Source organism: Pagrus pagrus (genome assembly GCF_965226575.1).
Source record: "Pagrus pagrus genome assembly, chromosome: 14".
Taxonomy (NCBI): domain Eukaryota; kingdom Metazoa; phylum Chordata; class Actinopteri; order Spariformes; family Sparidae; genus Pagrus; species Pagrus pagrus.
The window spans coordinates 5,677,343-5,689,510 of record NC_140198.1 but is presented as its reverse complement, the minus strand read 5'-3'; the positions used below and the strand labels follow the sequence as shown (position 1 = coordinate 5,689,510).

The window sequence follows — 12,168 nt, the reverse complement described above, 5'->3', positions numbered from 1 at the left end:
TGTAATTTAGCGATCAGAGCCATGGCCTCATATAAACCTCAAGATGAAGTGTGGGTGCTAATAAGTACAATCTGAATAATACCAGCAAGGACTTCAGTTTGAATGCATGCATTTTTTGCAGGACACTTAAACAAGCTGGATGTGACAAAGGACATTATCTAGCACTTCAGCTCTGTTTTGTGAAGGCCCTCTTGAGCATTGTAAGGCTCTTGAGGCATATATTATCTGCACTCTCATCTAGTATCTTAAGCTCGAAGTTAGAAGGCAATGCACGCCGGTTAATGTACAAAAACACCTTAACGCGACCCAGTGAGGAGGCTACACGGCATGCATTTATATTATATTATTATTTAAATATAATAACACAGACAAATACATAAAAGTACACATTATTCAAGACTTTGATTCTCATCTAGTGCTTGTGCCCTTGGAATAGGCTACCAGGCCCAGACAAAGTAAGATCATGTGATTTTCACACTGCATAGTGTTACCAGGGCTATCCTTAGGCTAAGAGTTGACCCTGGGATGACTTGAAGATACTTTTCCTTCATGTGAGAAGCTAGTAAAAAAAAGACAATACATTTCCTTTACAAAAAAACACTGAGCTACTACCCTAACCCTAACCCTGCACAGTATTTTCATGTGGTAAGTCCTGGTTTGGACGAAGAAAAAAATAAAATAAAAAAAATAATCTGAATTGACCCTTTAACCTGTTGACGCCCCGCCCACTCTGGACAGGTGGTCCGAGGTGCTGCTCCTCACCAAACTCTCCCTGTTTGTTGTCACTTTCATTTTATTGTGGAGAGAAGAAAAAAAAAAAAGGAAAGAAAAGCCACAGGAGAAAGAAAAACAACAGGGAGAAACCTCAGGAGTTAATTAGGTGAGAATAGCGGACACAACCTCAGCAGCAGAGGTCACTGACAGCACTGACAGCTGCCACGGCCGAGGCTCACGTTACTGTTAGCATAGTCCAGCTAACATGCTAACAGCTGGCTGTTAACGCCATTGAAGACGAGCTTCCTGTCCACCTGTTGACAGCTTCAGGTCTCCTCAAAGGATTCATCTGCTTTACTTCACAGACCTACTGTACTGTAAGTGCTCACTGCTTTTGCTAACTTGCTTGGTGTAGGTTGAAGTGCTCATGTATTTGTTCTGCAAAAGTATATTTTTATAAGACAATGGCTTTTTTTTGTATAGCTTCCATGTCATGTGAGCCAGTGACTCCAAACCAATGCCGAATTGTATCACTAAACAGGTCACACAGGACACACCTTGTTTTAATGGATTTCACTGTTTCTTTTATTTTATATCAATATTTATTGTGAAAATTCAGCATTTTTTGTCAATAGCTTCCATGTTACGTGACCCTGTGACTCCAAACCAATGCCGAATTGTATTACTAAATGGGCCAAATAAGACACATTCATAATAAATATTCATGTAAAATAGAAGAAGCAGTAAAATTTAATCAAAAGAGGTGTGTCTTATTTGTCCCATTTAGTCATACAATTCGGCATTGGTTTGGAGTCACTGGGTCACATGACATGGAAGCTATTGACAAAAATAACTTGAATTTTCATAATAAATGTTCATACAAAATAGAAGAAGCAGTTGAACCCAACCCTGTGAAAAATAAACGATTGATGAGGTTTCGAATACACTAAAATCACTAAAATGTTGGAATTTAGCTCTCAGGCCAAACTTAAAAAACTGAATTGAATTGAACAAACTGACCTTTCATGTGGGTAACATTCATACTTTCAATCAAGTAAAGGATCTGACGCACATTGTCATCGCAACACTAATTGCTACTCGCTTCTTACTTAATGCACACATACAGTGAGGCATTAATGATATATTTTCCTTTTCTAAGAATGCATTTATGTGACATCTTCTTTCATTCTTCATATAATTAGCCAGTCTGACCTGCAGAGCTCTTGTTCTATTACATATGCTGCCGCTATACTCAGAACCACTTCTTTCGTACATTAAGCTTATGTAGTGTTCGACCCTCATATAGTGGACTATAATAGCTCGTACTGGAGTCCTACTCTGTAATCAAGGGTGGCTCTCCCTCTTCATCTCATTGCTGTTGTTGTTGACTGTGTAGTTGCTGTGGCTGCTTTGACCTCAAGTCTGTAGGTGTTCAAGTTCGTCTCCTGCTCTTAAATTGTTGTAAATTGGTTTCTGCAGCCGAACTATTAGATATAAATGATCCTGGCCATTGAAATCAATACAGAAGCATCCCCAACTGTGACTGACGTCTGTGTGATTTCACAAAGTTTAATATTTTCCACAATATATCGAAGAACTTCCTTCAAACTTCACCGTACCCGATTCACTCGTTATCTGAAAATCACTGAAAATTATGTTATGAAAGTGCGGTCAGTCGATTTCCCACCTGCTGTCTCTCTAACTCTTCCAGCAGTCCTTTCAGATGTGGCTCCTTCCTTTCATTACAGCATGTGGCCAGTTTAACAGAAGCTTTAATAATACAGGGAGGTAAAACCTGTGATGTGCCGCTGCATCCACTTCCTCTAAAAGCTTTAATTGCGGTGTAGAATTTCTTTCACACTGGACCCATTAGGAGATTTTATTCAAGTTTAGAACCAAAGGTAGAAAATTGGCATATTGTAGGAGATGCTGATATAAGCAGGGGAAAAAGAAGATTCCTCCATTAAGACTTTTCTTACATGAAGCTCAGTTATTTTGATACCCCTTTCTCGTCTCTTTGCCTCTCTCTGAATCTCTTTAATAAATGTTATGATGTGAGTGATTTTTCGATTGATGGATGACTACAGCGCCTGGAGGCAACTATTTCAACTTACAGGCCTGTCTGTGTTTTCAAACCAGCTTTCATTTCATTTAGAAAAGGCACACTCACACACACACACGCACACACACAAAATGGAGTTGGTAGAGCTCAGCCTGGGTTATATCATTAGCTTTCACCACCACTCTGCTTTGACTGGACCTCCTAGAGATACACAGTGACTGTACGGATGGGTATGTGTATGTGTAGGGCATTTGAAATGTGTGTGGGTGTGTGTATATCTAACTAAATTTGACTCAAACTGGGCAAAAATTATGTTTTTTTCTGTGTTGTTAAGATGCACAGTGGATCTCTTCCATTCCTTAGTGTTGCAGTGGAGGGAATAATATATCAACTCTCATTAGGAGGGAGACTGTGACATCTTCAGTGTGCTGCTGATACCTAACCACCCGTGTTTGTTTGTGCAAAAACACTGGATGTTGTTGTTTTTATTTATGCCTTTTTCATGTGATTGAATCTCACAATAGGCTTATGCAGTTCCTATAGAATCTCCTATGCATTGTGTGTGTGTGTGTGTGTGTGTGTTTCCAGTCAATCAGTGAACAGTTAGTATGCACTGGCTGTGGGTCCAGATTACTGTTGTGATTGATGTAGCTGTGTACACGCTGCATCTCAGAGCTGTCCGCCAAAATGGATCGGCCGTTCCCTCGATTCTATTTCCCCCTCATCAGCTTCTTCCTTCTTGTCATCTTCTTCCTCCTCCTCTTCACCCTCCTTTTCCCGCTCGTTGTTTGGCTCTTTTCTGTCCGAGACCGTAATCTCTGTTGAGAAAAGGCAAAAACGTTCATTTGATTCAGAGAGCAGTGTCTGGACTTCTCTAAATGGTATCTCAGTGCATGAGCACATTTGTTGATGTTTGAGCTCTGAGTGTGTTTGTGAGATGGCTCAAGTGGTTGATAACAGCATCTGTATGACCTTGCAGAGTGCGTAACTTCAGCTGCCTCTCCTTTTCTTCTGAATCTATTTGTGTAGCAATGAAATATAATTTGGAATAAGAACTGAGTATTGAACCAAGCACAATGTCTGTTAACATCTTGTGGGTAGAAAACTCCATCACGCACTAGTGTACATATGATTTAATTGTAATTTTTAGTTGTCATAATTTGTGTATACATCTCATTAAACTGCTCTCATATCTCATTTACACTTTTACTAATGTAGGTTGGAGACCTAATTTACCTGTTGGGCCGCAAACTAAAGAAAATGACAGTTAGAGTTTACCCCAAACTAAAAGTCACAGTAACAATGTCAAAGATGCTAGCAAAGCAACACAATACATGAAATAAACACAGCAGAAACGTCCGATAGGTTGGAACACTCAATATATCTTTAAACGTTAGTTACGGCTGAAAATGCCAACCAAAATGAACAAATATGCCGATCTCATGTAACCCTGCAATGCAAATCAACTGATCGGTAATCAACTCTTCACTTCCTTGGTTTCCAAACCCACTCTCTGCAGGCCAACAGCAACATTTACTTGTTTAATTTAAAAAAACTGGCCTTTCTTCCCACTGCTGATCAGCCTTTCAGAACTGCACAATTGCTGAGGACCCTTTTTATTTTGAATTTTTACAGCCCCCCCTTCCAGTTTGCAGAGATGCCAATTAAACTGTAGTTTTCTACTTCCACTCCTCGTTTCCCTTGTTAACTAGTTTCCACACACTCTCAATCTCAGTATGGTGTTAATTTGATCAAACTGTCTCAGGTCGGTCTAACGTAGCTGAATGGTTCCTGGTTATTTTCACAACAAAAGATCTTCCTAACATCAATTTATAATCCTATTTTTCTGTTGATTTGCATCTTGAACCAATATGTTGCTATATAATTTCCACAATCTTTCCCCTACTAACTGCCGAGGTAGCCGTACCCTTGGATAGAAATCACCACTTTAGACCACAGTTTAGTCTAACTAATGTTGCAAGGTGTGAGTCAGTTGGTTCTGACTTACAGTTTGGATATGAGCAGAGAACTCTTATTGTGTATAGACTCCTGAGAGAGACAGAAAGTTCAAGCACAGTTTCTGATTAGTGTCAGCAGCTATGCTTTCATATTTGGATAAGGCACTGCTACCTGTGCTCTTACCCGAAGCTGCTCTCATTACTTGCAAATGCAAATTTATTCTCAGTGGGGTTGTTTCTTTATCCCAGCGACTTTGCGATTAACTTCCATTCAAGTCCTATAATAGACCTACAGGCTAGATAATTTAGAGTACTGTAGCGAGAGGAGCACCGTAGCGACTGCAAACAACTGTGATAATAGCTCAATGCAAGGGTAAAACTGCAGTCGGAGCCGGGACTCGTCAATGACTTCATGTTCTTCCAAACTGTAGGCGCTGGTCAGGAGATCCTCTTCTGCTTTCACCATTCCTTGGTGTATGTGCATGTGTGGGTATGTGCTTGTATGTGAGTCCTTAGAAGGGCAAGTGGAGGTGAATGATCACCTCGTCCTGCTCTGTTTAATCGCATGGAGACTGTTTCGCCCCTGGCTAGCATGGCTCTCTCTGCCAACACAGACACACACACACACACACACACACACACACACACTAGCACACGCACACACACACCTAGCCCATCAATGACCCGTGTATAGCATTCAGCCATTTGGAGTCATTTCAATGCAACAGTCATTTTCTGTCGAGCAGACAAAGGCTGTTGATCTGCTCAGGGGCACATACAATTTCCTGCAATCTGAAGTCTCTCTTGCTCCACTTGTGATTGAACGACTTGGTGATCCAACTCTCTTTTCCTGATGTCTCTCATCCTTTACCGACTCTGTCAGCATCCTTCTTTCTCTTATAGCCAATGGCTCCCTTTATCCTTTGCTCTCTCCTTTTGTCTCCTCAGTTTGTGGAGGAAGTGTATTTTTTTTAAAGAAAATGTAAGTGTAAGGATTTCCTGCTTTCTTTGGCTTATGTGATAGTAACCTGCATATTGTTTTAGTATGCGTTGTTAGTCAGATCAAACAAGACGATTGAAGATGTCACCTTGGGCTTTAGGAAACCATGATAGGCATTGTTTAGTATTTTAGATTTTTTATAGACCAAAAAGTACGTTTTTAAGAAAATCATTGTCAGATTTATCAAGTAAACACATCTGGTTCTGGGAACCTGGGATCAGTAAATGTAACGTGGTCTTATTTTATTTAGCAAAAACAAAAATGAGATAAATTAATCTGTAATGAAAATAATCACTAAAAGTTCACAGGCCTTTTTTCTAAATTGGTCGAGCTTGCTGTAACCATTGGAAATGTTTGACCCATGAAAGTCATGCCAGCTAACGAGTTACTGCTACCACGATTGGATCGTTTTATCGTTTTCCCCCCCTTTACTTTTTTTTTTATTTGCGCCGAATCCACATTCACAATTCATCTTGTAGTTTGCCGGTTTCCTGAAACAGTAATGAAGTGAATGAATGCGAAATTCACTTACAGAACCAGAGCTGTTCAACAGTTGGCGGTCACTGTTGAGCTAGTACAAGCATAAGTCTCTGTTTGCCATTGAGCAACTTTATGATTGACCTTGCTCAAGGGCAATCCAGCAGTAGTGGCTGTATTATACTCTGTTGCTGTACAACAAATACTGTCCAACCTTCTGCTCTATGACCTTGGCGCTCCCGTCAGGCCTTGTTTGGTTCAAGCCTCTTGATTTTGAAATATTTCCCATCAAAGTGTTTTTTCTTGCTCCTAGATCATTCTGCACTGTCTTTTATGAACTGATGGATCAAAGCTAGATCCCGCTACACTTCACCCGTCTGAATTGCTAAACAGGAACTGACCCTGACCCCCCAGAGTATTCAGGGCTAAGCTCTTAGGGGTTTAACTTCTGCTTGAAATGACCTACATCAGATCAATAACTACAACTGTAGTTTGTAAAGGGTTATATGCTCAGGTGCTCAGCTGATGTATCTGACTTGCTCTTGTATTAAGAATTTTAAATGCATTTACTTTAGTTTATTCAAGCTTAATATAGAAATATATGCTGCTGTTTTGTGGTACCAAAGACATCAAAAGTTACAGCAACTTCTCTGCACTTTACTGGCTTTATTGTCTACTCATGTAAGGTCTTATGTGACATTTCCAAAGCAATCAATATTTTCTTTGTGTGTGGCATTTGCAAGCAAGTCATAATTTGATATGGCTGCAGATTTAATGGTTTTGACCAGAGCGTACCGGAGAAAGTCGAACCGGTGATCCAGACTGTGGAAATCTCCAGATTACACGTGCTGATTACACACCATCTTCAGATGTGTTTCTGCTTGCTTCCAAGAAATCTTTGCAGCCTTTTAAGATGGAGCCATGTAGCAAATATCAGAATGCTCATGGGGCCGTGGAAAAGGAAATTAATCCATGACCTTGAGTTGGAAAGGTTGAGGCGTTGTCAGGCTTGCAGTGTATCCTGACAGTCTTGTTATAAATGAAACGCAGAGTTATTTACCAGTACACAGGGTCTGATATAGCAATCATTGTTCTACATTGGCAAAGGTCTTTATTAGAAACCGAGATTGAATGTTTGAGGGAAATGGCAGGTGAGAGAGGGTATGATTTGATGAAGTGGCCCTGTGTTATCCTTACTTTGGTCCCAACCATACTGCTTATAAGGGGACGACTGGCCCTTCTGGCATAAAGCAGCACTTGTCACATAGATGGGTTCATTTAAAGTAATTTTCTGAACCAATCTAGTGGCTACCTTCCCGATTGTCCACAACAGTGAAAAAAATTGAGAATTTCAGAGAATTAAAGGTTACAGTAAAGAGGTCCCGGAGGGTTTTTTTTGAAGGGGCACAGTTTCACAACTCACCTTGAAAACAATGTTTTTTGTGCTTTTTCCCGACAGAGAGACAGTAACTCTAAAGTAACTATATCATAGAAGGATTTTCTGCGTTGGCTTTGTATTTATATATTGCCCCTTCAATCCTCTCTAATGTCTGGACGCTGATAATAAAATTAAATTTGGCATTCAGCAGAAAATCAGTCGGATGTCTCCGCCTACACTTCACATATGTTAATATTCACGCCAGGCAAACTCATCGCGGTGTGTGACAAGCTGCTTTGGTTTCCAGGTTTATCATCAGACCTCAACCCCTATCAGTAGCTGTCTAGAATCATAAATGAGTGACAAACAAATAGTAATACTGAACAGTTAAAGCCAGCCAAGATGGGTATTATTAACCACAGAAAGCTCACATTTTCTGGCTACAGTTCTTACAACTGGTGTCTCTTGGTAAAACTAAATCAAATTTTAAAAATGCCAGAGGGCATTCAATGCTTTGACATTGTGGGTAATACTAATAAGGTTTAGTCATGCAAAATGTCTGACCTTCTTTAATTTAGCTCCTTTTTTAGACTGTGTGTATCGAGAGAACTTGTGTGCTGGAAAGTGTATTTTTATGACAATTGGAAAATGTGACCTCACATCATCAGTCTCAGGTGTGGCATTGTTGTGTATTTCACCAGGTTTTTAATACGGTGATTTAGATGCTTATTGTTTATTCCTCCTTTCATGATGGAGTAGAACAATATAAATATCACCTTGTATTTACCTATGAAGTTAAACTCCCATTTGCAGATATCTACAATCCAATTGTTGCTACTCAGAACTGAAGTGAATCATTTTGGCATTTATTTATTTATTTTTGTTGGGTATCCATCAGCCGATATCCACAATACATCTACAATCTGCAATTGCATTCTTTCTAGTCATAAATCTAATTTCATATATCTGAAACTGCATTTTTTAGTATGGTCATAATGGCAATTTGGGATATTTGTAGTGCTATTTATACTAATCCATTCAAAATTCATTCATGGACATTTGAAATTGTTCTTCATTTTGAATATCTGAATAATATATTAAAACTGCTCGCCACAGGTACCAGTCAGCTGATAGTCTTAATGCAGACAGGATAAGTGTCTAGAAGAGCAGCTGAATATGACCTGTAAGCTACCTGTGTGGTCTTTGAGATGTTTTTTGTAGTGTTTTTTCTTTCTCCGGAGGCTAGTGTGCATACTGTAGGCCGATACTGCCTTCGAATTCGGTGATTGAAATTGAAAGCTAATTTCGAAAGATTTTGGATTTAGCATTGAAATTGTGACACCCCGTGCATGACTCAGAGAAGTGCAAGTTGTGAGAAATGTGGGAGCTGATGGTTGGCTACCGACGCAACACTGAAATCAAGTTTGTTAAATCCTCTTAACATCTCTCACATTTAGCTCTTGCTGTCAATGTAGTCTTGGATCTGTCACAGCACAGAAGCTGTTCTGTTTCCAATGTTTATTATCATGAGGAAGTTAATCAAAATGTTTTGAATAATTCAGATAAATTGTCTTTCTAGACATATCATCGTAACTAGTTTATAAATATCTCGAGGCGTAATTTGATTGCCGGTGCACTTGAACACTGAACAGAGAAAACACACAGCGGAGTTTCAACTCTCCCTAATCAGATCTTTACTGGCAGGTTATGAGTTGTGCCAGACAGAAGAGACTGCTACTGATTCTGACTCAGCGAGAGAAAGGCTCTGTGCAACTCATACGAGTGTGTGTGTTTCTAGATGACAGGATATGAGTGTGTGTGTGTGTGTGTGTGTGTGTGTGTGTGTGTGTGTGTGTGTGTGTGTGTGTGTGTGTGTGTATGAGTGTTTAAAGTAAAGAGCACAATTGTTTGTAAAAAATTTTCGTGAAGAAATGTTGCTTCATCGGAAAATATCCATCCACACCACAAATGAGTTTCTTGGAGGTTCTGTCAGTCGGTTGCTTTGATTAATGACTCCATGGAGAGAGTGTGTGTGTGTGTGTGTGTGTGTGTGTGGGTGTGTGTGTGTGTGTGTGTGTGCAATCGTTTCTTGCAGGTGGTCAGGTCAGACTGCAGCGTCGGGTTGCAGCACCTTAGTTCTGCCAATTAGGAGAACGTGGGTGGGAGGATGTAGAAGGGTTAAGAAAAGGAAAGAAAGGGGTCAAGACCCTCTGAGAAAGATGCAAGAAAAGAGGAGCTCTAGAGGGGTAATAAGTCAAGATCAGTGATGGGTGAGAGGTATCATGGGTGAACAGAAATTGCAGTTTTGGTGGTAGTGGTTGCCTTGAGTCAACAAAAGAGGGCCCTCTCTCTTTCCTCGGGAACTGTAAACTGAAGCTGTAAATGCTGTGACGCATCCCCTCCGCCACACACACACACATACAACATCACCACAGTCCCACAGTTCACCACCCCCCTGCAATGCCTGCACACCCTGTACCACCTGCATTATTGAAATAAGCCTGTCACAGCAAAAGTAGGGGGGGCAGGCCCAGATCAAACGGCAGTCAGTGTGATAGAGACAGAGGGGGAGGCCCTGCTGAACTAGAAAGACCTAGTTCACAGCAGGGCTGTGAAAATGACTTTCTGGCAACAGTTGGAAAAAAGTTGGATGTATTTTTGTTCTACCCCTGTTAAAGGAACAGTTCACCAAACAGAAAACTATCATCTTGATTAAAAAAACATGAATAGATTGTTTTTGTGACAGTGAGATCGACAGGTAACCTTCTCTGATCCAGGAGTAAACAGATATTCCAAGCCACATAATCTATTTGGTTTGTGGCCACATGATTGTGTGTTTTTCGTTAGATGAATGGTACAATAACGGAGTGTTGTGTGGCAAGCTATAGCTTTGTCCTATAGATATGGTTATATGTTCTGTAAGTGGTGTCCAAGATGTTACTATTATTATGTTATAATCTGCACGCTGAATAATGACACTTATTTAAAGGGGCTCTGTGGATCGTCTGTGTTCTGCTGAAAGCCGGTCGTCAGTTTATGTAAGCGGACCTCATTTCTAAACTAATGATAGCTACTGTTACTAAATCGGAAAGAGGCGCTTAGACAATTCACTCGAGAGCGTGCATAAAGTCACACCATTTGGACTGTTCCTGAAAATCCGACCCGAGTCCTTCACAAAGAAATCCACAGTCCAGCAGCATTAAACAACTTAAAAATATCGTCCACAGGTTTATAGGCACCAAAAGAGAAAGGGAAGGTCACATTTTATGTCACATTACGATACACTCACATTTGGCCGATAAAAATGTTATTTTTACATGTAAATTGATACAAATTGTTACATAGAGCCCTCTTTAATACAGGATTGTGAACACATGGCTGTCATTGTAAAAAAAAAGCATGAAAAAACTTGAACTGTATTTTTAATTAAGCTCAAAAGAATGGAATTGAATTAATTGGCAGCTATTTTTAAATATTAATTAGTTGTGTAGGTCATTACAGGACAGTCTGGATACAGAAAAGACACAGAGTTGTTACTAATTATGTTTTTTCTTAGAGAAAATATCGTACCATGGTATGAGCGTGATCATAAAAAAGATTGAATGACAAAATGAAAGACCTCCCTTTCTTCTCCTCGACCCCTCAAAGGTGCCAAAACTATTATTGTTTTCGGCCTGGCAGGTCAACACAGCTGTTCAGCTGGCACACTGCTGGTGTCACTCGCAGGTGGGGAAAGTGAGAGGGAGGGTCAGGAGAAAAGACGAGAGAAATTCAAGAAAAGGAGCAGGGACAGAGCTATTGAGAGAGAGAATGAGAAATGTGAAGACATGATAAGAATGGCACAAGACAGAAGAGATAGGCAGACACAGACAGAAAACAAAGACAGATTGAAGGGGAATGGAGACGGAAGTAGTTTTATTGGAGGAATTAAAGTTGATGATGGAAAAATGGAAAGAAATTATGCGAACAAAGAAGATGAAATAGCACTGACAATGCATCTGTTCAATTAATAATGTCTAGACTTGGGAGTGATTTGTGTTGTGGTGAATTTTTAAGTCCCAACAGCAGCTGACGATAAAGAACAATAATAATCTAAGGTCTTAAATGACACTCGGTTGTACAGGTTTTGTTTTCTGAAAAGGAGAAAACACAGATTTGTGTAATTAGAATTTAATTGTGTTAAAGGTTTGTGTAAAACTCCAGCTGCAAAATGGCTGAAAACAAAGAAAAAACAGTTGGCAGGGACATTCAGAGAGAGACAGGAGGGTGACAGTGATGGGGAATAACTGAGATCTGTCTACACTTTGACTTCAGCTTTGTGGACCACCTGCTGAGACCTCCGTTCATACTGTATGTGTCTCTTGTCTAGAATAATTTTCTTCTGTCTTTCTCCGTCACCACCTCTGTCTTTCTTTCTTACGCACATAAACTCACTGATGCTCTATTATCTAAAATTTATTCTCCCTCACACACATTCCCAGTTTTTTCTTCCGTGCTATTCAACTCTGTGGCATATTTCACCGTCACCGGAGCACAAGACGCACCTGAGACCTCTGCTATATTGTCGTGCTCTTTCTTC

At 40.1% G+C, this 12,168-nt stretch overlaps 1 long non-coding RNA gene across 1 annotated transcript in view; it reads left to right on the top strand.

Annotated features, from left to right (window-relative positions):
• Nucleotides 1-741: 741 nt before the first annotated feature.
• Nucleotides 742-12,168, top strand: part of LOC311269444 — a 69,569-nt gene continuing 58,142 nt past the window's right edge. Inside the window, exon 1 of the long non-coding RNA XR_014624096.1 lies at nt 742-1,091. This is a non-coding gene — a long non-coding RNA (uncharacterized lncRNA). The remainder of the gene's footprint in view (nt 1,092-12,168) is intronic.